Source organism: Dermacentor albipictus, chromosome 4, assembly GCF_038994185.2.
Source record: "Dermacentor albipictus isolate Rhodes 1998 colony chromosome 4, USDA_Dalb.pri_finalv2, whole genome shotgun sequence".
In the NCBI taxonomy this organism is placed as follows: Eukaryota; Metazoa; Arthropoda; class Arachnida; order Ixodida; family Ixodidae; genus Dermacentor; species Dermacentor albipictus.
Window position 1 is genome coordinate 82,458,854 of NC_091824.1, and position 23,694 is coordinate 82,482,547.

At 48.9% G+C, this 23,694-nt stretch overlaps 1 protein-coding gene and 10 non-coding genes across 11 annotated transcripts in view; all 11 read right to left on the reverse strand.

Moving 5' to 3' along the window:
• The window catches only part of LOC139059662 (receptor-type tyrosine-protein phosphatase F-like), a 92,886-nt gene that overhangs the window by 20,168 nt on the left and 49,024 nt on the right, over nucleotides 1-23,694 (reverse strand). The gene's annotated exons all lie outside the window — the stretch shown is intronic.
• TRNAT-CGU (transfer RNA threonine (anticodon CGU)) lies at nucleotides 2,892-2,963 on the reverse strand. Its single transcript has one exon. It is a non-coding gene; the product is annotated as a tRNA-Thr (tRNA).
• On the reverse strand, nucleotides 3,072-3,143 carry TRNAT-UGU (transfer RNA threonine (anticodon UGU)). Its single transcript has one exon. It is a non-coding gene; the product is annotated as a tRNA-Thr (tRNA).
• TRNAT-UGU (transfer RNA threonine (anticodon UGU)) lies at nucleotides 3,252-3,323 on the reverse strand. The gene has a single exon. It is a non-coding gene; the product is annotated as a tRNA-Thr (tRNA).
• On the reverse strand, nucleotides 3,432-3,503 carry TRNAT-CGU (transfer RNA threonine (anticodon CGU)). Its single transcript has one exon. It is a non-coding gene; the product is annotated as a tRNA-Thr (tRNA).
• Nucleotides 8,723-8,794, reverse strand: TRNAT-UGU (transfer RNA threonine (anticodon UGU)). The gene has a single exon. It is a non-coding gene; the product is annotated as a tRNA-Thr (tRNA).
• TRNAT-CGU (transfer RNA threonine (anticodon CGU)) lies at nucleotides 8,903-8,974 on the reverse strand. Its single transcript has one exon. It is a non-coding gene; the product is annotated as a tRNA-Thr (tRNA).
• TRNAT-CGU (transfer RNA threonine (anticodon CGU)) lies at nucleotides 9,083-9,154 on the reverse strand. Its single transcript has one exon. It is a non-coding gene; the product is annotated as a tRNA-Thr (tRNA).
• TRNAT-UGU (transfer RNA threonine (anticodon UGU)) lies at nucleotides 14,245-14,312 on the reverse strand. Its single transcript has one exon. It is a non-coding gene; the product is annotated as a tRNA-Thr (tRNA).
• TRNAT-UGU (transfer RNA threonine (anticodon UGU)) lies at nucleotides 19,462-19,533 on the reverse strand. Its single transcript has one exon. It is a non-coding gene; the product is annotated as a tRNA-Thr (tRNA).
• Nucleotides 19,642-19,713, reverse strand: TRNAT-UGU (transfer RNA threonine (anticodon UGU)). The gene has a single exon. It is a non-coding gene; the product is annotated as a tRNA-Thr (tRNA).

Sequence of the window (23,694 nt, forward strand, 5' to 3'; positions counted from 1 at the left end):
CCAATTGGCATTTCAAGGCCTACTTTGGTTTCGTTATCTAATGTAGGCATTGGTGTCAAAAATTCACCGTGTAAAGAGGCCTCACTTTCACCGCTGCATCCCAGCAATCCTTTGTAGTATTCGACAAACGCTTGTTGGATCATCAATTTGTCCCTTGTAATCTCTTCACCGTACGTTATCTGTGTTATTTCTTTACGTGAAGCGTACCGCTTCTCCTCGCTCAAGGATCGTTTCATCGGTGTTTCGCCGAGCCAGAGGTGTTCTGCGCGTGTGCGTATAACTGCGCCTCTGTATTTTTCTATATCCATTATTTCAAGCTGATTCTTTATTTTTCTTATTTCTTCATCGAAAGTGCCTGGCTGCGCGCTCTCGACTGTCTACAAGAATTCCAGCTGACACTGTAGTTCCCTTTCTTTTATTTTTTCATTCTGGTGTAAAATGGAAGATCTCTCGATAGCGCTAATTTTTACTTCTTCCTTAAACCGCTCCCATGCGTCAACAAATCTCCCCGACTCAAACAAGTGCAATTTTTCTATAAGTACTTTCACATTGTCTACAAAAACTTTATCGTTAAGTAATTTATAATTGAGTTTCCACAACTTCCACGAAAAACCTGACCTACTTTCTTTTACGCCTATTGAAAACAACACGAGACTGTGGTCAGTAAACGCTACCGGCTTAACCTCATAACTCTTGCAAAGTGGTAAAAGCACGTCTGCCACGTACGCTCTGTCTAAACGTGAGTGGCAATCACGTTGGAAATTTGTATAGACAGTGCCACTTCCTTTTTGCAGTACATTTCCAACATCATCTAGTCCACACTCCTGCATAATCGTAGATAAAAACAAAGCACTTTGATCCCGAACTGGCAATCCCTTGCTCCTATCTTCCTTCAGGCATACACAGTTAAAATCACCGAGCAGAATCACTTTTCTTTCACATTTTAAATATGGTTCAACAGTTGCAAAAAACCTGAGACGATCTTTAACGCTATTTGGTGCATATACACAAATGACGCGCCATTTCTGAAACAAGAACAGAAAATCACAAAATGCAATTCGGCCGTCTTCACTAGAATAAACATATTCTTCCACAAGACCTAAAGAACTACGCAAAAAATGGCACAGCCTCCAGAGGTGCCAAGGGAGTGACATACGCAAACGTTGTACAAATAACTAAAAGGTTCGACCATGCGATCCGTTTGCTCCTGACTTTCAACCTTGGTCTCCTGACCAGCTATCAAGTCAAGGTCATACTCACGGAAGAGACGTCTGACCTGACATTGCCTTCGTCTAGACCGTAGTCCACGAACGTTCAATGTGGCAACCCGTAACGCGGTTCTAGATTGCGAAGTCCGCGTGCCAGTAGGAACGGATCGCATGGTTCCTACCTCACACGTGGGCCCGGCGTCGCCGGTGCAAAACCTTGAAGTCGACTTGCGGGTATACACGCACACGGCGTGCACCCGCCACACACGTTACATGATGCTGAAGCCATTCTAGCCATGTCCTTTTCCGTCTATGGTTTTAAGGCCCTCGATTGAAGCAAAACCCTCGTTGCTACGGAGGTGGCTTCCGCGGCGGTGCCCGCTCCGATGTTAGGTATGGGCTTAGTGCTGGGTCGCCTGCCCGTGGCCACCTTCGTCGCCGGCTCACTTCCTGCCCCCTTGCCTAGTCGGCCACCGTCAGGAGCGACCTCTTCAATCGGTCGCTTTGGAGTTGCGACACACTCACGACGTCCATGTCTTCTGGCTGCCTGTTTGACGCGGTGATATCCTTTCCTTCGTCTTGGTTGTTTTCGTCCACTGGAGCATCGTTGACCGCTTTGGTTGGCTCGATAGAATGCCCGACCTCCTCCGCGCGTTCCACACTCTTTTCTTTCTCCGTTGACAATCTAGAAAGGGGCGTGTACACAGTCTCCCCCATTCTGCTGCTGGCTGCTTCCTCTGCGTCAACTTGGTCCATGATGTGCTCCGAGACACAGTCGGCTGTAACAGTACCTGCCACCTTAGCATATGTCTGAGTGCATTCGTTGTCTTCATGACCATAACGCCAGCACTGACCGCATCGCGGTATTCAACAGTCACGTCTAATATGCCCCGTTCGGCGACACCATAGGCACAGTGGCGCTCGGCCTGGCACAACCAGAAGTGCTCTCATGCCACCCACTCGAAGTTGATGTGGTAGGTACTCGATAGTAACTCTGGTTTTCAGTTCCAGTGCTACGGTACGAGTCGAAGTTCCTTTGTCCGTGATACAATGGACGCGCCATCGCTCCTTCGATACTTGTGTCACCTTCCCGTAGGCCGCAAACGCGGTGCGTACATCTTCATCCGGTACATAATGCAAAAGCCAATGTACCTTTAACCAAACGTCTTGCTTATTTGGGTCGATAACGAGGCATCGCCTCTCCTTTATCTTGACGTCACAAACCGCGAGCATCTTCATTCCTTCTGCTGTGCTGAAGGTCACCGCCCATACGTGGCTCATTTGGAAAGCCCCCAAAGCAAGCACCTCGGGCAGCATTCCCAGTCGAACCATCGCGTCGCGGACATCTTCCACACGATAAGGTCTTGCCCTGATATCCCCGTGCAGAAAAACAGTATTTGTAACACACGCACCTTTAGGTAACTGTGGCAGAACGAGTTCATATCCATGGTTTTCTTCGGCAAAAAACCTGTTTCCACGACCCATATGGGCCGCTGTATCCGCTCCATCGGAGCTCATGGCGACACAACCTTTCGCTAGCGCGTCCGGAAGTGGAATCCAGTGAGCTACAGTGGCCCACAGAAGCGTCGAGCCAAAAGTTGCACCAATGCAGCACTTTCATTGTTTGGGCCAAACATTGTACATTATTCACTGCACGTGCCTTAAACAGTAAAAGAAATTCAGTGCCACCAGTGAGGTTTGAACTCACGACCCCTGGTGTACGAGACCAGTGCTCTACCACTGAGCTATAGCGGCCGACGGAATCGTCGAGCCAAAAGTTGCACCAATGCAGCACTTTCATTGTTTGGGGCTAAAAATGTACGTTATCCATGGCATGTGCCTTAAACAGTAAAAGAAATTCAGTGCCGCAAGTGAGGTTTGAACTCACGACCCCTGGTTTACAAGACCAGTGCTCTACCACTGAGCTATAGCGGCCCACGGAAACGTCGAGCCAAAAGTTGCACCAATGCAGCACTTTCATTGTTTGGGGCTAAAAATGTACGTTATCCATGGCATGTGCCTTAAACAGTAAAAGAAATTCAGTGCCGCCAGTGAGGTTTGAACTCACGACCCCTGGTTTACAAGACCAGTGCTCTACCACTGAGCTATAGCGGCCGACGAAAGCGTCGAGCCAAAAGTTGCACCAATGCAGCACTTTCATTGTTTGGGCCAAAAATTGTACATCATCCACTGCACGTGCCTTAAACAGTAAAAGAAATTCAGTGCCGCCAGTGAGGTTTGAACTCACGACCCCTGGTTTACGAGACCAGTGCTCTACCACTGAGCTATAGCGGCTTTTTTTTTCTTTATTGCCTGTTTTATAACAAATACACGATTCACAGCTATTCTCCGCTGCGATTACAAAACAAAGAAGACAGTTCAATGTGTGGGTGTACCTTGTCATTTAATTTTGGTTTAAAAAGGCTGAATGTTTGCAAGCTGTTCAAATGCTCTTAACCACTCAGGTGGTTCGCTGAGCGCTTTAAACGCTTCGCGAATGTACAATACATTTTCAGCAAAATATTCTTTGGCCGGTTTTGCGTCAACATCCTCATTACGCACCGCCATTCGTGTTGTCCACACGCTGTGCATGCAGAGTAACATCACCATATCACATGGCACGCCTTCTGTCTCTTCAAACGGTAAAAAACGGATTCCAAAAGGTGTTAAAGGAAATTCTTTTTTTAGTGTCCTTTGTAGAATGTCCCAAAGGAAGACTGAGTCCCTGCACTCCAGAAAAATATGCTCCATTGTCTCCGGTTTCTGACATATCTGGCAATTCACACTCCAGGGTACAAAGATCCCCTTCTCCTGCAGCCATGGCTTGACAGGAAGCGTGCCAGTGTGTAGCATGAAAAAAAAAGTTTTTGTTGTTGCTCTTACAGGCATTTTCTTAACTCTTTTTAAGACATTCTGCTCACGCCCCAGTGCATATACTGCACGGTATATTGGTACTGGACACATGATATTAACTAAATCTCGGTATAATCGCTTTCTTGCGACTGTGTTCAGGTATTCCAAAGAAAAGTGCACTTTTAGAAAACGGAAAGAGCTTATCACTTCAAACAAAAAACCTCGGACAACCACTTGACGTATGCCATACGACGTCACAGCATATTCTGGCAGTGCGTCACCTAATCGCGTCTGGATAACGCACCGCAAGAAACAATCGCTTTCGTCGCGCAAGAACATGAAGCGCGACACAACTTGTTTCAAAAATAAATGCGACAAACCCAACCCTCCTTTCTGCACAGCGTGAAACAGATTCAGACGACTCGTGCGCTCCCATCCTGATCCCCACACGAACATAGCAAAAACCCTGTGCAACTTTTGTACACACACTCGGGATATACATAAAACTTGCAACATATAAAACACTTTAGCGACAAGAAATAAATTGCAGAAAGCGGCTCTCGTGAATATTGACAGATTCTTGCCTCCCCACTTCGTTGTTTGTGCTTTAGCCCGCTCAGTTTGTTCAGTCCATTGCGTCGTGGTATCGCGATAGTATTCCAAAGAAACACCAAGATAACTGGTTGGCGTATCTGTGAACGGTACTGTTTCTAACACTGCAGGCCGGCTGTCCCATTCACCTTGCCAGAAGCCTAAGCTTTTTGGCCAGCTTATGGCACTCCCCGTTAGACTGCAAAACTTTCTTGCATCCTTGACTGCCTCGCGAATGCTCTCTTGGTCAATGCAAAAAAGTGCGATGTCATCTGCGTAAGCTAGTATTTTTACTTCCCGAGTTAAAAGACGGTAGCCGCGAATGTTTTCGTTTTCTCGTACCTTCAAACAGAAAGGTTCAAGAAAAATCGCAAAGTAAGGGCGACAAAGGGCACCCCTGGCGCACACTGGATAATACTGGTATATTTTCGCTGAGTCTTTTATTGATTATTAGATGAGCGGAACAGTTCTCATAAGCCATGGCTACTCCGTCCTGAATCACTTCGCCTACATTAATGTTTTAGCAGGGCAAGAAGTATGCTATGAGCAACCCTGTCAAAAGCTTTTTCTAGGTCTAACTGAACCATTGCTACACATTCGAGGTTCGCATCACAGCATTCCAATATACTCCTAGCGATGTGAATATTCGACAATATTGTTCTATTCCTGATACCGCATGTTTGGTGTGGGCCTACTATGGATTTAATAACTGACTGCATCCTTTTTCCGAGCACCTTCATGTAGATTTTATAATCCGAATTCGTAAGACTTATGGGCCTGTATCCAGCGACAGATTTCAGCTTTACCGTATCGGTGGTTTTCGGTATAAGCACAACATGACTTTTTCTGAATGATGGCGGCAAGTGCTTAGTTTCATGAGCTTCTGATATTACACAGTGCAGTATCTCGCTTATTTCGGCCTTGAAAGTTTTATAGAAAGCTGCTCCTAGGCCATCTGGTCCAGGCGCCTTTCCTTTACCCAAGTCTTCTATGGCTTCTGTAATTTCTTTCGCGGAGATCGGTCTCTCGAGTCCCTCTTTTATTTCGTCTTGTAATTTTGGCAGAAGTGTTAGAAAGGTGTTCACAAACTCTTCTGTTACGGGTACCTGCCTACCGAGCAACGCTCGGTAGTGTTCAACGAAAGCTTTTTCAATTACTTCTGGGTCTTTTGACATTGTGTTGTTAAAACAAATTTTTTTATTATGTTTTTGGATGCGTAACCCTTTTCGTCACTGAGCGTGCGCTTAGATGGCGCCTCTCCCAGCCACAGCCTCTCGGATCGTGCTCTTATCGCGGCTCCTTGGTAAATTTGAGCGTCCACCCTTTCAAGTTCGCGTTTAATTTCTCTAATCTGTTTCGAAAACAATCCCGGTATTGTGCACTCCACGTTTAGAAAATAATCGAGCATGCTTTGCAGTTCTTTCTCTCTTTGTTTAGCTTTATGACGCATCACACAAGCCCTCTCGATCGCACTCATTTTCACTTCAATTTTAAACTGCTCCCACAGCTCTGCCCAATTTGTTGTAGCCTCTATTTGCATTACGTCAATTTTTCCTTTTACCGTTTTGACAAACCATTCATCACTTAAGATCGTTTCGTTCATTTTCCACAGTTCCCAGTTAAAGTGAGACCCTCTATGTTTCGTGCCCAATGTACGCATTACTAGGCTGTGATCACTGAAGCTCACGTGCTTTACCTCGTAGCTAGTGACCGTTCGCGCAAGGTTTGCTGATACGTACAAACGATCTAGTCGAGCGTGACTCTGCCCTTGGAAATGAGTAAAAACAACACTGTTACCGCTTAATATACTTCCAACGTCTACTAAATCATAGTCTGCCACGATTGCGCAGAGTTGATGCGCACTTGTATCCCGTATTATTTTACTGGGCACCCTATCTTCGGACATGCAAACACAATTGAAGTCACCAAGAAGAACAACATTTCTTTCACACGTCAGGTGTGACTCAACAAAGTTAAAAAAAAAATTTCCTATCACTAATTTTGTTTGGAGCGTACACACAGACAATTCGCCAATCAATATTATTGAAAGAGAAATCACATAGGACCAATCGCCCATCTTGGGCCGACATTACACTCTGCGCAACAATACCTATTGAATTACGCAGAAATAAAAGACAGCCACCGGCCTTACCTACTCCATGACAAACACAAGTGTTGTAACGGGATTTAAAAACCTGAACCATTTTGTCCGTTTGCTCTTCGCTTTCAATTTTAGTTTCTTGAACAGCAAGAATATCTATGTCGTTTTCCAGCATCAGGCGACTTAATTGTGCTTGTCGCCGTCTAGCCGTTAACCCTCGTACGTTAAGCGTGCCAATACGTATTGCTATTCCATGATTATTTGCCATTGAAAGAGAAGAGCAAGCACAAACTACAATACATTTCGGAAATCAAAGACCGCCAAACTTACAAAAACAAAACCCTGCTCCATCATAAGCTCCGTCTCATACGGCGAAGGCATAACGTTACCAAATGCGCTACTCATCATTCACTTAAAGGTTCCGCAGCATCTACTCCTTACTGAGCCTTCTACCGAACAGCACCCCGCTACCGCGGGGGAACTGTCGGCGTTCTCCGCTTATCTGGTGGGACAGTCGGCGTCTGTCGCCCGTCTGGTGGGACGGTCGGCGTCTGCCGACCACCTGGCGGATTGGTCGGCGTCTGGCGCCCCTCAGGTGGATGTTCTCGCGTCGGCCTCCTCTCGAGCGGAACGTTCGGCTTGAGCTTGAGTGTAGACCGCCGGAAAGAGGAAGCCTTCGTGGGTGGCCCTTCGCTGCTGACACCGTCGTCTTGCTCAAGCCTGACATCTTGATCGGGTATTTCGCGAGGTCTCTTTGAGACGGCGCTGGCCTGGTCCATTTTCTCGCCGGATTCTTCGATGAAGGCAGCGCCAGAGTTGCGCTGTCGCAGAACGCCCTCGGCAGCCTCCGCGTCCCCCTCGCTTTCACGCACCGTAGAATTTTCTGCAGACGGTTCCCTTTGCACTTCATTCTTGGCCACTGCCTCCCTACTGCCCTTTCTGGGTTGGCACTTGACGCTTGCCATGACCACTGGCTTCTCTTCCGTGCCTCGTGGGTCTCCGCCCACTCCAGCAGTCTCTTCCGCGTCCGCTTGATCCATCAAGTGCTCGTCTAACGCGTCGCTCCGACCAGACCCGGTCACGTTAGCGTAGCTTCTCACGCACTGGGTCTCGTCGTGGCCGAAACGACGACAGAGTCCACAGCGTGGCACACGGCACTCGCGCCGTATATGGCCGGTGCCGCGGCATCGGAGGCAGAGCGGAGCTCTGCCTGAAACGATCACGAGCGCATGGTCCTCTGATACTCGTAGCTGATGCGGGATGTCTTCCATGTTCATACCAGCCTTCAGCCGTAACGATACCAGACGCGTGTGAGAACCTTTGTCACCGCACCCTGGTACTCGCCACCGCTCCCTGGAAATTTCGGTCACCGTTCCGAACGACGCCAAGGCTGCTCTGACGTCCTCGTCGGGAGTCGTGTGAAGCAGCCAGAACAGCTTCATTCTAATATCCTGGTTGCAAGGGTCAATGGCGACGCAGCGGTGTTCTTTGACACTAAAGGCCTTCGCTGACAGCAGCTTCTTTTTTCCGACTTCGTCCTTGAATGTTATAGCCCAGACATGGTTCATCTGGTAGGCCTCGAGGGCCACCACCTCCGGCAACAGCTTATGACGGTCAAGCGCATCGCGAAAATGTTCGACTCGATAGGGCCTGGCCTTCAAATCACCGTGCAAAAACACGGTATTACACACGGTCATACCTGATGGCAGATGCGGCAAAACAAGCTGGTAATCCTGTGAAAACGTTTCCGTAAGCCTGATACCGCGGCCCGGCTGGGCCGCATGAACCGCCCCTACGGAGCACAACATTTCGTGACCGTCCGCTGTGGTGGCCGGAAATGGAATGACTGAGCTATAGCGGCCGACGGAATCGTCGAGCCAAAAGTTGCACCAATGCAGCACTTTCATTTTTTGGGGCTAAAATTGTACATTATCCATGGCATGTGCTTTGAACAGTAAAAGAAATTCAGTGCCGCCAGTGATGTTTGAACTCACGACCCCTGGTTTACAAGACCAGTGCTCTACCACTGAGCTATAGCGGCCCACAAAAACGTCGAGCCAAAAGTTGCACCAATGCAGCCCTTTCATTGTTTGGGGCAAAAATTGTACATTATCCATGGCACGTGCCTTAAACAGTAAAAGAAATTCAGTGCCGCCAGTGAGGTTTGAACTCACGACCTCTGGGTTACGAGACCAGTGCTCTACCACTGAGCTATAGCGGCCAACGGAATCGTCGAGCCAAAAGTTGCACCAATGCAGCACTTTCTTTGTTTGGGGCAAAAATTGTACATTATCCATGGCACGTTCCTTAAACAGTAAAATAAATTCAGTGCCGCCAGTGAGGTTTGAACTCACGACCCCTGGTTTACGAGACCAGTGCTCTACCACTGAGCTATAGCGGCTTTTTTTTTTATTATTGCCGACTTCGACGTTCTAAATCATGGTTTACAAAGGATAAAACGTGTGAGCCACACTTTGGTCAACACGGTACTAAAATCTTTTCAACATCGCTAATTCATCAAATACAGAGATCCACTGCGGTGGATCAGGCAGCGCTTTGAAACCATCTCTCACACACACGACACTCTCAATGACATTTTCCCGAGCCGGTCGAACAACAATGTCTCCGTTTTGGAATTGCAGTCTAGTTTTCCACATTGCGTGGAGGCTCAGGACCATAATAAGGTCATACGGGACATCCTCGGTGTTATCAATCGGTAAGAAGCGTATTCCATATTGGTCTAGGGGTAAGTGTTTTTTTCAATGTTCTCTGCAGAACATCCCAGTGAAAGATGGCGTCCCAGCAGTCTAGGAATGCATATTCTATTGTTTCCGGTTTTTTGCATAATAAGCAGTCGGTGGTCCAGGGGATGAATATACCCTTTTCATGAAGCCAGGTCTTAACGGGAAGTGTGTTTGTGTGTAATTTGAAGAAGAAAGATTTAGCTGACGGCCGTATTGGCATTTTTTTTCACTCTCTTTAGGACATCTTGTCCTGGGCCTCCACGGTGTGGAAGACGGTACAAAGGTGCAGGGAACATCGTGTCCACGAGATCTCTGTATAGTTTTTTCTTTGTAACGGTTGACAGGTATTGCTGTGAAAAACGTACATTCAACATCCTATATGACCATACCACTTCACGCAGGTAACCAGTCACAGCTCCTGGCATGTTGTGAACAGTCGAGACAATGAATCCTGGAATTTGTCTACACAGCCGTACCTGTATCACCGTTCGGAGAAACGGATCGTTTTGATCCCGTAAAAACACAAAACGTGACAAGACTTGTCGCAGAAACAAATGAGCTAGACCAAGCCCACCTTTCTTGACAGGGAGGAACAAGTTCGTTCGACTCATCCTCTCCCAGATAGACGCCCAAATAAATGTAGCGAAAACTCGGTGATTTTTTTGTACGCTTACCCTCGCAGCACACAACACATTCATAACGTACCATATCTTACATACTAAAAAGAGGTTGCAGACAGTGGCTCTAGAAAACATTGACAATTGCTTTCCTCTCCACCCGTCAGCCTTTTCCTTTGCTTTCGAAGCGTGATCGAGCCAGTACGATTCAGGTTCACGGTAACTTCCGAGAGGCACACCCAAGTACTGCGTTGGTAACGACGACCACTTCAATCGATAAAGGGCCTCCGGCGTGTCTTTCCAACTACCATGCCAGAAGCCGTAACTCTTATCCCAGTTTATCTGGGCTCCAGTTTAATCGCAGAACTTTTCAACGACAGTCGTGGCCTCCTTAATGCTCGCTTTGTTTGTGCAGAAAATCGCGATATCGTCGGCATATGCCAAGATTTTTACGTGTGCTGCCTGCAGCCGATAGCCTGCTATGCGCTCGTTATTTCTGATCGCCAAGCAGAGTGGTTCGAGATAAGCAGCAAATAGAAGGGGCGACAGCGGGCATCCTTGCCGCACAGACGAGCGCACGCGAAAGCTATCGGCGAGCTCCCCATTAACAATAATGCGCGTTGAGCATTCTCTGTACGCCATCATGACGCCTTCCGTTATGACGTTGCCAACATTCGCATGTTCCAGTGTGCAGAACAAAGCCTTGTGCGAGACGAGGTCGAAAGCCTTTGCCAAATCGATCTGCATCATCGCGACGTGGTCGCCAATCGCGTCGCAACACTCAAGCACACTTCGAGCCACGTGTACATTTGTTGTGATACTGCGACCTTTAATGCCACAAGTCTGGTGCGGCCCTACCAATGTTTTAATTACACTTTGCAGTCGTTTGGACAAAGCTTTCGTGAATATTTTATAGTCGATGTTGGCTAGAGTTATCGGGCGATATGACCCTGGCAACAAAAGTTTTTCCTCATCATCACTCTTCGGAATTAGCACGATATATGAGGTTGTGAAAGACAAGGGCAATCTTTTTCGCTCAAACGCTTCACTTATAACTTCGTGAAGAACGCGGGCCAATGCAGACTTGAAGGTTTTATAGAAAGTGGCTCCCAAGCCATCGGGCCCAGGTGCTTTACCGATGAACAACTCATCTATTGCGCACTCTATCTCACTCAGGCTTATTGGTAGTTCCAGACGTGTCCTAACTTCTTCATCGAGCTTTGGTATCAATTAGAGAAATTCTTTTTTCGTAGCTATCTTTAAGGTCTCGCAGGTGACCTAATATTGCTTTAAGGTGATCGGCGATCCCTTGTTTGATGTCATTTTTGTCGCGCGTAACGTGATTGCCTTTAGCTAGCTGGCGGATTTCCTTCCGACATGCGTACCTTTTTTCCTCTGATAAGTCTCGTTTCGTTGGAATTTCTCCCGCCCACAACTTCTCAGACCTTGATCTCACAAGTGCTGCTTTATATTTTTCTGTATCTATCCTTTCTAGTTCAGTTTTCACTTCCTTTAATTCGTCAACATACACACCAGGCTCGAGACTTTCCATGCTGATAAAAAATTGCAGTTGCTGGGGAAGATTTGTTTCTGCTTGTGTCTAATGACACTGCTTCTTTGAATGGCCAACATTTTGACTCTCTGTTTCAATTCTTCCCATTGAATGGCAAAGCTTACTGGCTTGGCTGAAGTCAGGTTTTCTAGTTCCTTCACTACAGCATCGACAAAAACATCGTCATGTAACAACTGCGCATTCATTTTCCAAAGATCCCAGTTAAAGGTGTGTTTGCTTTGTCTTTTCCCGAACGTGGCAGTTACCAAACAGTGATCGCTGTATGCTACAGCTTGCACATCATATTCACAACATAAGGGCACTAATTCGGCTGACACGTGTAATCTATCTAATCGAGCGTGGCTATCACGTTGGAAGTGGGTAAATCGCGGGCGAGTACCGCTGGCGAAAACACTACCCACATCTTCCAGGTCATAATCATGCACCACTGCGTTTAGAAATTGGGCACTCTTATCACGAACGCCTGAACATTTTGCTCGGTCTTCAGTATAGCAAACACAGTTAAAATCTCCCAGCAGTATTACGACCTTGGAACAGTTTACGTGCGCTTCAAGACGCTCAAAAAAAGATCGACGATCCGTTTCAACATTCGGCGCATAGATACAAATAGCACGATAATCCACATCACGAAAAATAAAATCAGCCACTAAGAGACGCCCAGTTTCACACGAAAACACTGATTGCACAGAAATGCCAAAATTATTTCGTTGGAATATAGCGCAGCCGCCTGATCCACCAACAGCGTGACAAACGCATACGTCAAAGTGAGCACGAAAATTGGACACCATTATGTCTGTTACCTCTTGGCTCTCAATTTTCGTTTCTTGGATTCCCACTATATGTAAGTCATTATCCAAGAGGAGACGACTTAGCTGACATTGCCGCCTTCTTGCACTGAGCCCTCTTACATTTAACGTGGCTACACGTAGCGTTCCTTCAATATTAACCGCCATGGCTACACGGTATAATGGTACCCATCACAGTTACACAAGGATGAGTGCTCATAAAGGTGCGCCGGTAACCAAGTCTAATGCCTCTAAAGGAGACGCAACTCGACCTTCCGGAAAGGGCACTCAAGTGCAACTTGGGCCCCCCTTCCTGGCAAGGTTCTAAAAAACTAGCGCTCAGGATGACGGCCATTGCACTCACCAACCCCCCTACCCCGCTCGAACTTGACAGCACGGAATTACGGAGGCGGTTTACCCGCCTGCCGTGGATCTACTGTAATGTTCGGCCGCAGTTTCAAGGTCAACCTCCTTATACCTGGCGCTTTGGGCGGTGGCTCGTCTCCGCCGCTGCCATCCTGTTTCGCCGTCCGGTTAACGGTCTGGTTGTGGGGCCGTTTCCCCGTCGTTTGGCTACTTGGGCCGGTGAGGGTGTCCATGCCTTCAGGTTCGACGAGGCAGGAGGTCACCTCCGTCTCAGGTGGGGTCTTCTCTTCAGCATTCGGCATGGCCGCGGTGCCCTCTGCAGTCGCTTGTTGGTGTCCTGTGGCAATAGCCTGAGCGACTTGTTTCTCCTCCTGTTCAAGACGTACCGCCGGCTTTGCCACGACGTCAGCTGCTTCACCCGGCGCGGACGACGTTTCTTCCATGCCCGCCTCGTCCATGAGTAGGGCAGAGTTGTCCTCGTTGCCCACAGGTCCGGTCACGCTAGCGTACGTGCGCTCGCACTGACTGTCTTCATGACCGAAACGTCGGCAGGCACCACACCGTGGAATACGGCACTCGCAACGAATGTGGCCCGTGCCGCGGCAGCAGAGGCAGAGAGGAGCCCTGCCCGGCACAACCACAAGAGCTAGTTCCCCGGCGACGCTCACCTGATGCGGAAGGTCGTCGAGCTTTACGCCCGGCTTCAACTTCAGCGTAACCAGCCTTGTTGAGTTCTTATCAGCCACGCCATGAACCCACCAGCGCTCGCGGACGACGTCGGTGACCTTTCCCAACGGCGCGAAGGCAAGACGTACGTCCTCGTCAGGAACGCTGGGCAGCAGCCAATGCACTTTCAGGCGTGCGTCCTGGTTGGCGGGGTCGATGATGAGACACCGGCACTTTTTGACCTGCAGTTCTCCAACGCTGACGATCTTTTTCACCGCGTCGCTGTCCTTGAAGGTCACGGCCCATACATGGCTCATACGGTAGGCCCCGAAAGCAGCCACTTCCGGCAGGAGCGATAACTGAGCGAGCGCATCGCGAAAATCTTCCACCCGGTATGGGCGGGCCCTGATATCACAGTGTAGAAAAACCGTATTCAAAACAAAACGCCCTGTTGGCAGACTAGGCAAAACAACTTGATACTTGTTGTCCGAGGCAGAAATCCTGCTACCGCGGCCCGTCTGGGCCGCTGAAGCCACTCCTACGGAGCCCATGCTCTGGTCACATGTATCGTGACTATATACACGTCCGTCACGCTCGGTGGCCGGAAGTGGAATCCACTGAGCTATAGCGGCCCACGGAAGCGTCGAGCCAAAAGTTGCACCAATGGAGCACTTTCATTGTTTGGGGCTAAAATTGTGCATTATCCACTGCACGTGCCTTAAACAGTAAAAGAAATTCAGTGCCGCCAGTGAGGTTTGAACTCACGACCCCTGGTTTACAAGACCAGTGCTCTACCACTGAGCTATTTTTTTTATTTATTACCGGTTTTTCGCAGAACGTGCAGTTTTCACACATTACAGTATCACGATTGCAATACAAAAAAAAGGAAGAAAATAGGCACACCGTACAACAAAGCCGTCTGTCCCTATTGGACAGGCGTTGTCAACTTAAAATTCCTTCATGGCTGTCAGAGGTTCTAGCCTCCACAGCCATTCCGGAACACATTGTTGCATTTTCTGAATTTCTATAAATCTTGACATACACTCTCTGAAATAAACGCGAACGGGCCTAGCATCAGGATCACAATAGTACCCTGCCATACGAGCCCGCCATATACAGTGGAGAGCGTTCAACATAAAATCATGGAACCCCGTCATCATCCTTAATTGACAGATACCTTATCCCTTGGGGGTCCACCGGTAACTCTTTTTTCAGGGTTCGCTTTAAGACGTCCCAGAAAAAAAAGCCCTCCCAACATTCCAAGAAAACGTGATCAATGGTTTCCTGCTTTTTACAGATCAAGCAATGCGTTCCCCATGGTACGGTACAACCTCGCTCTTCCATGAAAGTCTTCACGGAGAGCGTTCCGGTGTGAAGCTTAAAAAAAAAGGTTTTAACCCCTGGTGGCACCTCCATGCGTTTTACCCGTTTAAGTACATCAAGTCCTGGCCCTCCACTGTAAATGGCTCTGTATAACGGCACTGGAAAAACAATGTCACACACATCTTTATACAATCTTTTCCTTTTCACTTCGCAAAGGTAATCCATGGAAAACCGAACAGAAAGAAATCTTACGCTGTCGACCACTTCCTTAAAGTAGCCACGAAGTGATCCGGTAACGCTTGCCGTACTAACAACATGTGCCGGCAAAGCGCCGCTCAACCTGAGCTGGCATACGGTGCGCAGAAAAGGTTGGCGCACATCGCGAAAAAACAAGAATCGGTTTACAAGTTGTCTAACAAAAAGGTGAACCAAACCCACACCCCCGTCCTTCACTCTTCTAAACAAATTTGTTCGGCTGCACCTTTCCCATGTTGACCCCCAGATGAAAACAGCAAACACTCTGTGCAGTCTTTGCACATTTGCTCTCGAACAATACAACGCTTGCATGACATAATATAACTTTGTGACAAAAAACATATTACATACTGTCGCCCTTGCAAAAATAGACAGCTTCGCACCCTTCCATCTGTCCGCCTTTTCTTTCATTTCATCGGCTTGGCTCCTCCAATATTCATCGCTACTATTGTAGCTATTGAGAGGAACACCCAGATACCTCGTCGGCGTTTTGACCCAGGTGAGGTTCGCGAAGTTGTCCGGTGCAGACACCCATTTCCCGTACCACAGGCCTAGGGATTTGCCCCAATTTATTCTACTACCCATGACATCACAGAAATGTTTCACTACCGATACTGTTTCCGTTACACTTTGTTTGTCTGCGCAACACACTGCAATGTTATCTGCGTATGCGAGCAACTTCACCTCTGTCGCTGCTAATCTGAAGCCACGTATTTTTTCATTTCCGTTTATTACTACGCACATTGCTTCTATGTAGATGGCAAATAAAAGCGGACTGAGGGGACAGCCTTGGCGTACTGAACGTATGATGCTAATGGGGGCCCCCAGAGACTTATTGACAATTAATCTTGTTGTGCAATTCTGGTACGCCAAGGCCACGCCCTCACTGATGATGGAACCGACATTGACGTGATCTAAGATGGCTAACAAAATAACGTGAGCGACACAATCGAACGCTTTCTCCAAATCGAGCTGAAGTACTGCAACGCCACCATCGGTGACGTCACAGCACTCCAGCACGCACCGCATCTGATGGATGTTCGAAAAAATGGACCGCCCCTTGATGCCGCAAGTTTGGTGGTCTCCGACAATTTCTTTGATGACGCCATGAAGTCTCACAGCTAAAATCTTCATAAAGATCTTGTAATCAATGTTTGTTAGTGATATAGGTCTATAGGATGACACAAATCTGAGTTTGTCTGTTTGATCACTCTTAGGGATTAGTATTGTGTGCGCTTTTCCAAAAGATGGGGGCAATAATTTCTTCTCGTACGCGTCATTAAATACGTCTGCTAACAATGGGGCCAGTTCTCTTTTGAAAGCCTTATATAACCCCGCACACAGTCCATCAGGCCCAGGCGACTTGCCGGAGTTCAAATCGTCGATTGCCTTTTCAACTTCGTGCTCGGTAATGTTGCCTTCCAATCGTTCTTTAGCGTCATCTCCCAGTCTCGGCATCCGCTGAAGAAAATCGGCCTTGAAACTCTCTACATTCGCTGCCTGAAATGCAAAGAGCGACTGGTAGTACTGCAAGAAGGCGCGTCCTATGCTTTCGTTGTCGTCGACAACAACCCCATTCATTAAAATCTTATCGACATGGTTTCGCCGTCCGTGCGCCTTCTCGAGTCCAAGCGCCCTTTTTGTGGGCGTCTCCCCCGCCGCTAATACATCTGCTCGTGCTCGCACGATGGCACCTTGATAACGTTCTTTATCGAACTGTTCAAGCTTTTCCTTGACGCTTCGCACATCGTCTTTGTACAGACCAGGCTCTCTGCACTCAAGAGTTATCAGCTGCTGAAGTAGTGTTCGCAAACCCTTTTCTTTATATTCCCTCTCAAATTTGAGGCAGCTTGACCTTTCTATGGCTTTCATTTTAACTTCTTGTTTAAAACATTCCCACTTTTCAGCTATTGTTTCAGCTGCATCTTCTCGTATTCCATTAATGGCATCCCGTACTGCCTTTACAAAAGATTCATCATTTAATAACAAGGCATTCATTTTCCACATCTCCCAATTAAACCCATGTTTGCGTTTCCCTATACCGACATTACATATTACGAGACAATGATCTGAGAACGATACGGGCACTACAGAAAAACCGTGGCAGCTTGGAATTGTATCCAGCGAAATGTAGATTCGGTCCAACCGCGCATGGCTACTTCCCTGAAAACGTGTAAAAGTCACGTCACGCCCCCCTTCCAGACACTCAAAAACGTCATCGAGTTCATTTTCACTGATTAGTTTTGACAAGACTTCACTGCTTCTGTCACGCACACCGGCATTATTGGCTCTGTCTCTAGCGCTCATTACACAATTGAAGTCTTCTAACAGCATAACGCGCTTATCGCATAGAACATGCTGCGAAAGGCTCGAAAAGAAACGGGCACGCTCTTCCACTGAATTGGGTGCATATACGCATATGATGCGGAACTGAAATTCGCACAAAACAATATCGCAAAAAACAATCCTTCCAGACTGACAAGAAAAGGTACTTTGAATTTCCAGTCCAGGCAGTTTCTTCACGAAAAGAATGCACCCCCCAGCCGTGCCTACCGCATGGCTTACCACCGCAAAATACCTAGTCGTGAAACGGCGCACCATGCTCCCGGTCTCCTCCTCCCCGTCAACCTTAGTTTCCTGGACGGCTAGTACGTCGACATCGTGGTCAGTGACCAACCGTAGGACCTGACTTTGCCTACGACTAGCCGCCAACCCTCTCACGTTTAAAGTGGCAATATTAAGGGATGGTATCTGAGCCATGTTGAGCTAAAGAGAAAAGTAGGCCCGGAGCATGGTGTTTACCGTTCACGACTAGCCCTCGGCTAGCCGCCTCCGGGACCTCCCGATTTCCCGGCGTTGTTTGTGGCCGGCGCTTTGTCCGCAGGCTTTCGCTCAGGTGGGACATTCGGCTTCGGTTTCAAGCTCGACCGCCTCCCAAGTGGTGTCTTTGTCGGCGGCCCTTCGCTGGTGCTGGTCCCACTGTCGTTGCGGTCCTTAGTCAGGTCATGGGGGCGCTTGACTGGGGCACCAGGAGTCGAAGTCCGGTCGCCGTCAAGGACGGCCCCGTCCTGCTTCATCGCCGTCGTGCCGTTGTCGAACGGGTCTTCACTCCTGCTCCGCGTAGACGGGCCCATAGCGGTCGCGACCTGTGCCGTCCCACTCGGCTTCAGGGTAGGCTCAGCCACCTTGCTCTCTACGGCCGAACTCGTCGTCCCACTGGCTGTCGCTGTAGAGACCGCGTCTAGCGTTCCTTTAGCAGCGTCCTCCGCCTCGGCCACGTCCATGACGTGCTCTGCCGCAACGTCGCAAGTTACTGGGCCTGTTATGGTGGCATAAGATCTTACGCAGTCAGCGTCGACGTGGCCGAAACGTCTGCATAAGGTACAGCGGGGGACTCTGCACTCACGGCGGACGTGTCCCGTGCCGTGGCAGCGCAGGCACTGCATCGGTCGACCGGGTACGACGACCAAGGCCAACTCGCCGCCGACGCGTATCTGATGTGGCAGGTCCTCCACTTTCATGCCGCTTTTCAATTTGAGAATGACGGTCCTGGTGGTTGAGGTCTTCGTTGCCATGCCTTCGACGCGCCATCGCTCCCAGCTCACCTCCTCCACCTTGCCGAAAGCCGCGAATGCCGTCCGAACGTCCTCGTCGGCAACGCCGTACAGCAGCCAATGAAGTCTTAGCTTCACCTGCTGATCCTGCGGGTCAACGATGACGCACCGTCGTCCCTTAACTTGAAGTTCCTTAAGGTCCAGAAGCCTCTTTGTGGCAGTCGCATCGCTGAGGGTTACTGCCCAGACGTGGTTGATCTGGTACGCCCCTATGCATACCACATCAGGCAGCAGGCCCGTCGGCAGAAGGGCGTCTCGGAAATCTTCCACTTTATAAGGTCTGGCGCGAACATCACCGTGCAAAAAGACGGTGTTAATAACCACTTGTCCTTTAGGCAGTTGCGGCAAAATAAAGGCATAATCCTTATCGTCGTTTAGCCTGGATTCACGGCCAGAAGTGGCCGCTGTCGCTGCTCCACTGGAGCCCATGATTCTGCTGACCGCTCAGCTCGGCTGCCGGAAGCAGAATCACTGAGCTATAGCGGCCCACGGAAGCGTCGAGCCAAAAGTTGCACCAATGGAGCACTTTCATTGTTTGGGGTAAAAATTGCGCATTATCTACTGCACGTGCCTTAAACAGCAAAAGAAATTCAGTGCGGTTTGAACTCACGACCCCTGGTTTACAAGACCAGTGCTCTACCACTGAGCTATAGCGGCCGACGAAAGCGCCGAACCAAAAGTTGCACCGATGCAGCACTTTCATTGTTTGGGGCAAAAACCGCACATTATCCACTGCACGTGCCTTAAACAGTAAAAGAAATTCAGTGCCGCCAGTGAGGTTTGAACTCACGACCCCTGGTTTACAAGACCAGTGCTCTACCACTGAGCTATAGCGGCAGACGAAAGCGTCGAACCAAAAGTTGCACCGATGCAGCACTTTCATTGTTTGGGGCAAAAACTGTACATTATCCACTGCACGTGCCTTAAACAGTAAAAGAAATTCAGTGCCGCCAGTGAGGTTTGAACTCACGACCCCTGGTTTACAAGACCAGTGCTCTACCACTGAGCTATAGCGGCCCACAGAAGCGTCGAGCCAAAAGTTGCACCAATGGAGCACTTTCATTGTTTGGGGCAAAAATTGCGCATTATCTACTGCACGTGCCTTAAACAGTAAAAGAAATTCATTCATTCTGCATCCGGCAGCCGAGCTGTTCGGATCGTAGGGTCATGGCCTCTTCCGGGGCAGCGACAGCGGCCACTTTTGGTCGCGGAAACAGGATCTCGGACGACGATAAGGATTATCCGTTTATTTTGCCTCAGCTGCCGAAAGGACGAGTTGCATTTAACACCGTGTTTTTACACGGTGATGTACGCGCCAGACCTTACAAGGTCGAAGATTTTAGAGACGCCCTACTGCCGACGGGACTGCTGGAAGACGTGGTATGCATAGGGGCGTACCAGATAAACCACGTCTGGGCGGTGACCCTGTCTGACGCCACTGCGACGAAGCGCCTTATGGCCCTTAAAGAACTGCAATTGAAGGGAAGACGGTGTGTGATCGTGGACCCGCAAGACCAGCTTCACTGGCTGCTCTATGGCGTTGCAGACGAGGACATACGGACGGCGTTCATGGCTTTCGGCAAGGTGGAGGAGGTAAGCCGGGAAAGGTGGCGCGTCCATGGCCTGGGCGACAAGACGTCGACAACAAGGACTGTGCTTCTAAAGCTGAAAAGCGGCGTGAAAATGGAAGACCTTCCTCATCAGGTCCGCGTCGGCGGAGAGCTGGCCTTGGTGGTCGTCCCTGGTCGATACATGCAGTGCCTGCGCTGCCAAGGCACGGGGCACGTCCGCCGGGAGTGTAAAGTTCCGCGCTGTTCTCGCTGCAGGCGGTTCGGTCATGTTGACGCCGATTGCGTCAAATCCTACGCCGCCGTGACAGGCCCAGCAGTGAACGACGTGGTCGCGGAGCACGTCATGGACGTGGTCGAGACGGAGGACGCCGCTACAGGCATCGGAGACTTGGTACCGACAGCGGCAGTCAGCGAGACGTCGACCGTCGACGCAGAAAGCACAGTTGCTCAAGGTACTGAGAAGCGGAGTGGGAAGGCGCAGGGTGCGACTGCTCTGAGCCCCGCGACGGGAACCATTAGTGAAGACCCGCCCGACAACGGCATGACGACAATGCAGCAGGACGAGGCCGTGAAAGACGGCGACCGGACTGAGACTCTTGGCGGCCTGGTCAAACGCCCCCACGACCAGACCAAGGACCAGGGCGAGGGTGCGACCAGCACCACCGAGGGACCACCGACAAAGACGCCCCAGGGAAGGCGGATGCGCTTCAAACCAAAGCCGAATGTGCCGCCTTAAAGAAAGCCGGTGGTCAAAGTGGCGACGACAAACAATGCCGGGAAGCCGGATGGCCCCGGAGGCGGCTAGCCAAGGGCTGGTCGTGAAGGGTAAGCACCATGCTCCGGGCCTACTTTTCTCGCTAGATGAAGATGGCTGAAATACCGTCTCTTAGTATTGCCACACTAAACGTGCGAGGGTTGGCGGCTAGTCGTAGGCAATGTCAGGTCCTACGGTTGATAACGGACCATGACATAGACGTACTAGCCGTCCAGGAAACCAAGGTTGACGGAGAGGAGGAGACCGGGAGCATGGTGCGACGATTCACGACTAGGTATTTTGTGGTGTTCAGTCATGCGGTAGGCGCTTCCGGGGGGTGCATTCTTTTGGTGAAGAAGCTGCCGGGTTTACATATTCAAAGTGTGTGGTCCTGTCTGGCTGGAAGGATTGTTTTATGTGACTTTACGATCTCTGACTTTGAGTTTCACGTCATAGGCGTTTACGCGCCGAATTCTGTAGACGAGCGTGTCCTCTTTTTTTCGAACCTCTCGCAGTATGTTTGCTGTAATAAGCGCGTTGTGTTACTAGGGGACTTCAATTGTGTGTTGAGTGCTAGAGACCGAGCCAACAATGCCGGCGTGCGTGATAGAAGTAGTGACGTTTTGTCAAAATTAGTTAATGAAAATGAACTTGATGATGTTTTTCAATGTCTGGAAGGGGGGCGTCAAGTGACATTTACGCGTTTTCAAGGCAGTAGTCATGCGCGACTGGATCGCTTGTACATTTCGTTGGACACGATTCCAAGATGCCACGGTTATTGTGCTGTGCCCGTGTCATTTTCGGATCACTGCCTGGTAAAATGTAACAAAGGTATAAGGAAAAGGAAACATGCTTTTAATTGGCATCTATGGAAACTCAATGACTTGTTAATAAATGATGCATCTTTTGTAATGGCAGTACGGGATGCGGTTAATGAAATACGCGAAGATGCAGCTGATACAATAGCAGAAAAGTGGGAATGTTTCAAACAAAAAGTTAAAATGAAAGCCTTAGAAAGGTCAAGCTGCCTCAAATTTGAGAGGGAATCTAAAGAAAAGGGTTTGGAAACACTACTTCAGCAGCTGATAACGCTTGAGTGCAGAGAGCCTGGTCTGTACAAAGACGATGTGCGGAGCGTCAAGGAAAAGCTTGAACAGTTCGACAAAGAACGTTACCAAGGTGCCATCGTGCGAGCAAGAGCAGATGCACTAGCGACAGGGGAGACGCCCACTAAAAGGGCGCTCGGGTTAGAGAAGGTTCACGGACGACAAAATCATGTCGATAACCTTTTAATCAATGGAGCCGTTGTTGACGATAACGAGAGCATAGCCCACGCCTTCTTCCAGTACTACCAGTCGCTCTTTGCATTTCAGGAAGCGAATTTAGAGCGTTTCAAAGCAGACTTTCTGCACCGCATGCCGCGTTTGAGTGATGAAGCTAAGGAGCGATTAGAAAGGAAAATAATGGACAGGGAAGTCGAAAAGGCAATCGACGACTTGAACTTGGGCAAGTCACCGGGACCAGATGGACTCAGTGTTGCGTTATATAAGACATTTAAAAGAGAACTGGCCCCTATATTAGTACAAGTATTTAATGAAGCGTACGTGCAGAAATCGTTGCCACCTTCTTTTGGGAAAGCGCACACCATTCTAATTCCGAAGAACGATAAATTAGATAAACTGAGATTCGTATCATCCTACAGGCCCATATCACTAACAAACATTGATTATAAGATATTTATGAAGATTTTAGCGACCAGACTTCAAAGCGTCATAAAGGAAATCGTCGCAGACCATCAAACTTGTGGAATCAAAGGGCGAACAATTTTTTCTAACATCCATAAGATGCGGTGTGTGCTCGAGTGCTGTGACGTCACCGGTGGCAGCGTTGCAGTGCTTCAGCTTGATCTTGACAAAGCGTTCGATTGTGTCGCTCACGTTATTTTGTTCTCCATATTGGATCATGTTAATGTCGGCACCATCATCACTGAGGGTGTGGCCTTGGCGTACCAGAACTGCACTACAAGGTTAATTGTTAATAAGTCTCTGGGGCCCCCCATTAACATCATGCGGTCAGTGCGCCAAGGCTGTCCCCTCAGTCCTCTGTTATTTGCTATATACATAGAAGCAATGTGTGTGGCCATTACCGCAAATAACAACATACGTGGTTTTAGATTATCAGAATCCGAAGTGAAGCTGCCAGCATATGCTGATGACGTTGCAGTGTGTTGCACTGACGAACCAAATGTGACTGAAACAGTTGCTGTAGTAAAACATTTCTGTGACGTCACGGGCAGCAGAGTCAATTGGGGCAAATCCTTCGGGCTGTGGCACGGGGAGTGGCTTTCGGCACCGGAATACTTCGCCAATGTCAACTGGGTAAAAACTCCGACGAAGTATTTGGGTGTTCCCCTCGACAGGTACAAGAGCAGCGATGAGTACTGGAGGAACCGTACTAATGAAACGAAAGAAAAAGTGGACAGATGGACAAGCACTAACCAGTCTATTTTCTCAAGGGCAACAATTTGTAATATGTTTTTTATAGCGAAGTTATATTATGTTATGCAAGTGCTGCATTGTTCTAGAGCAAATGTGCAAAGGCTGCACAGAGTGTTTGCGGTCTTCATCTGGGGTTCAGCATGGGAGAGATGTAGTCGAACAAATTTGTTCAGAA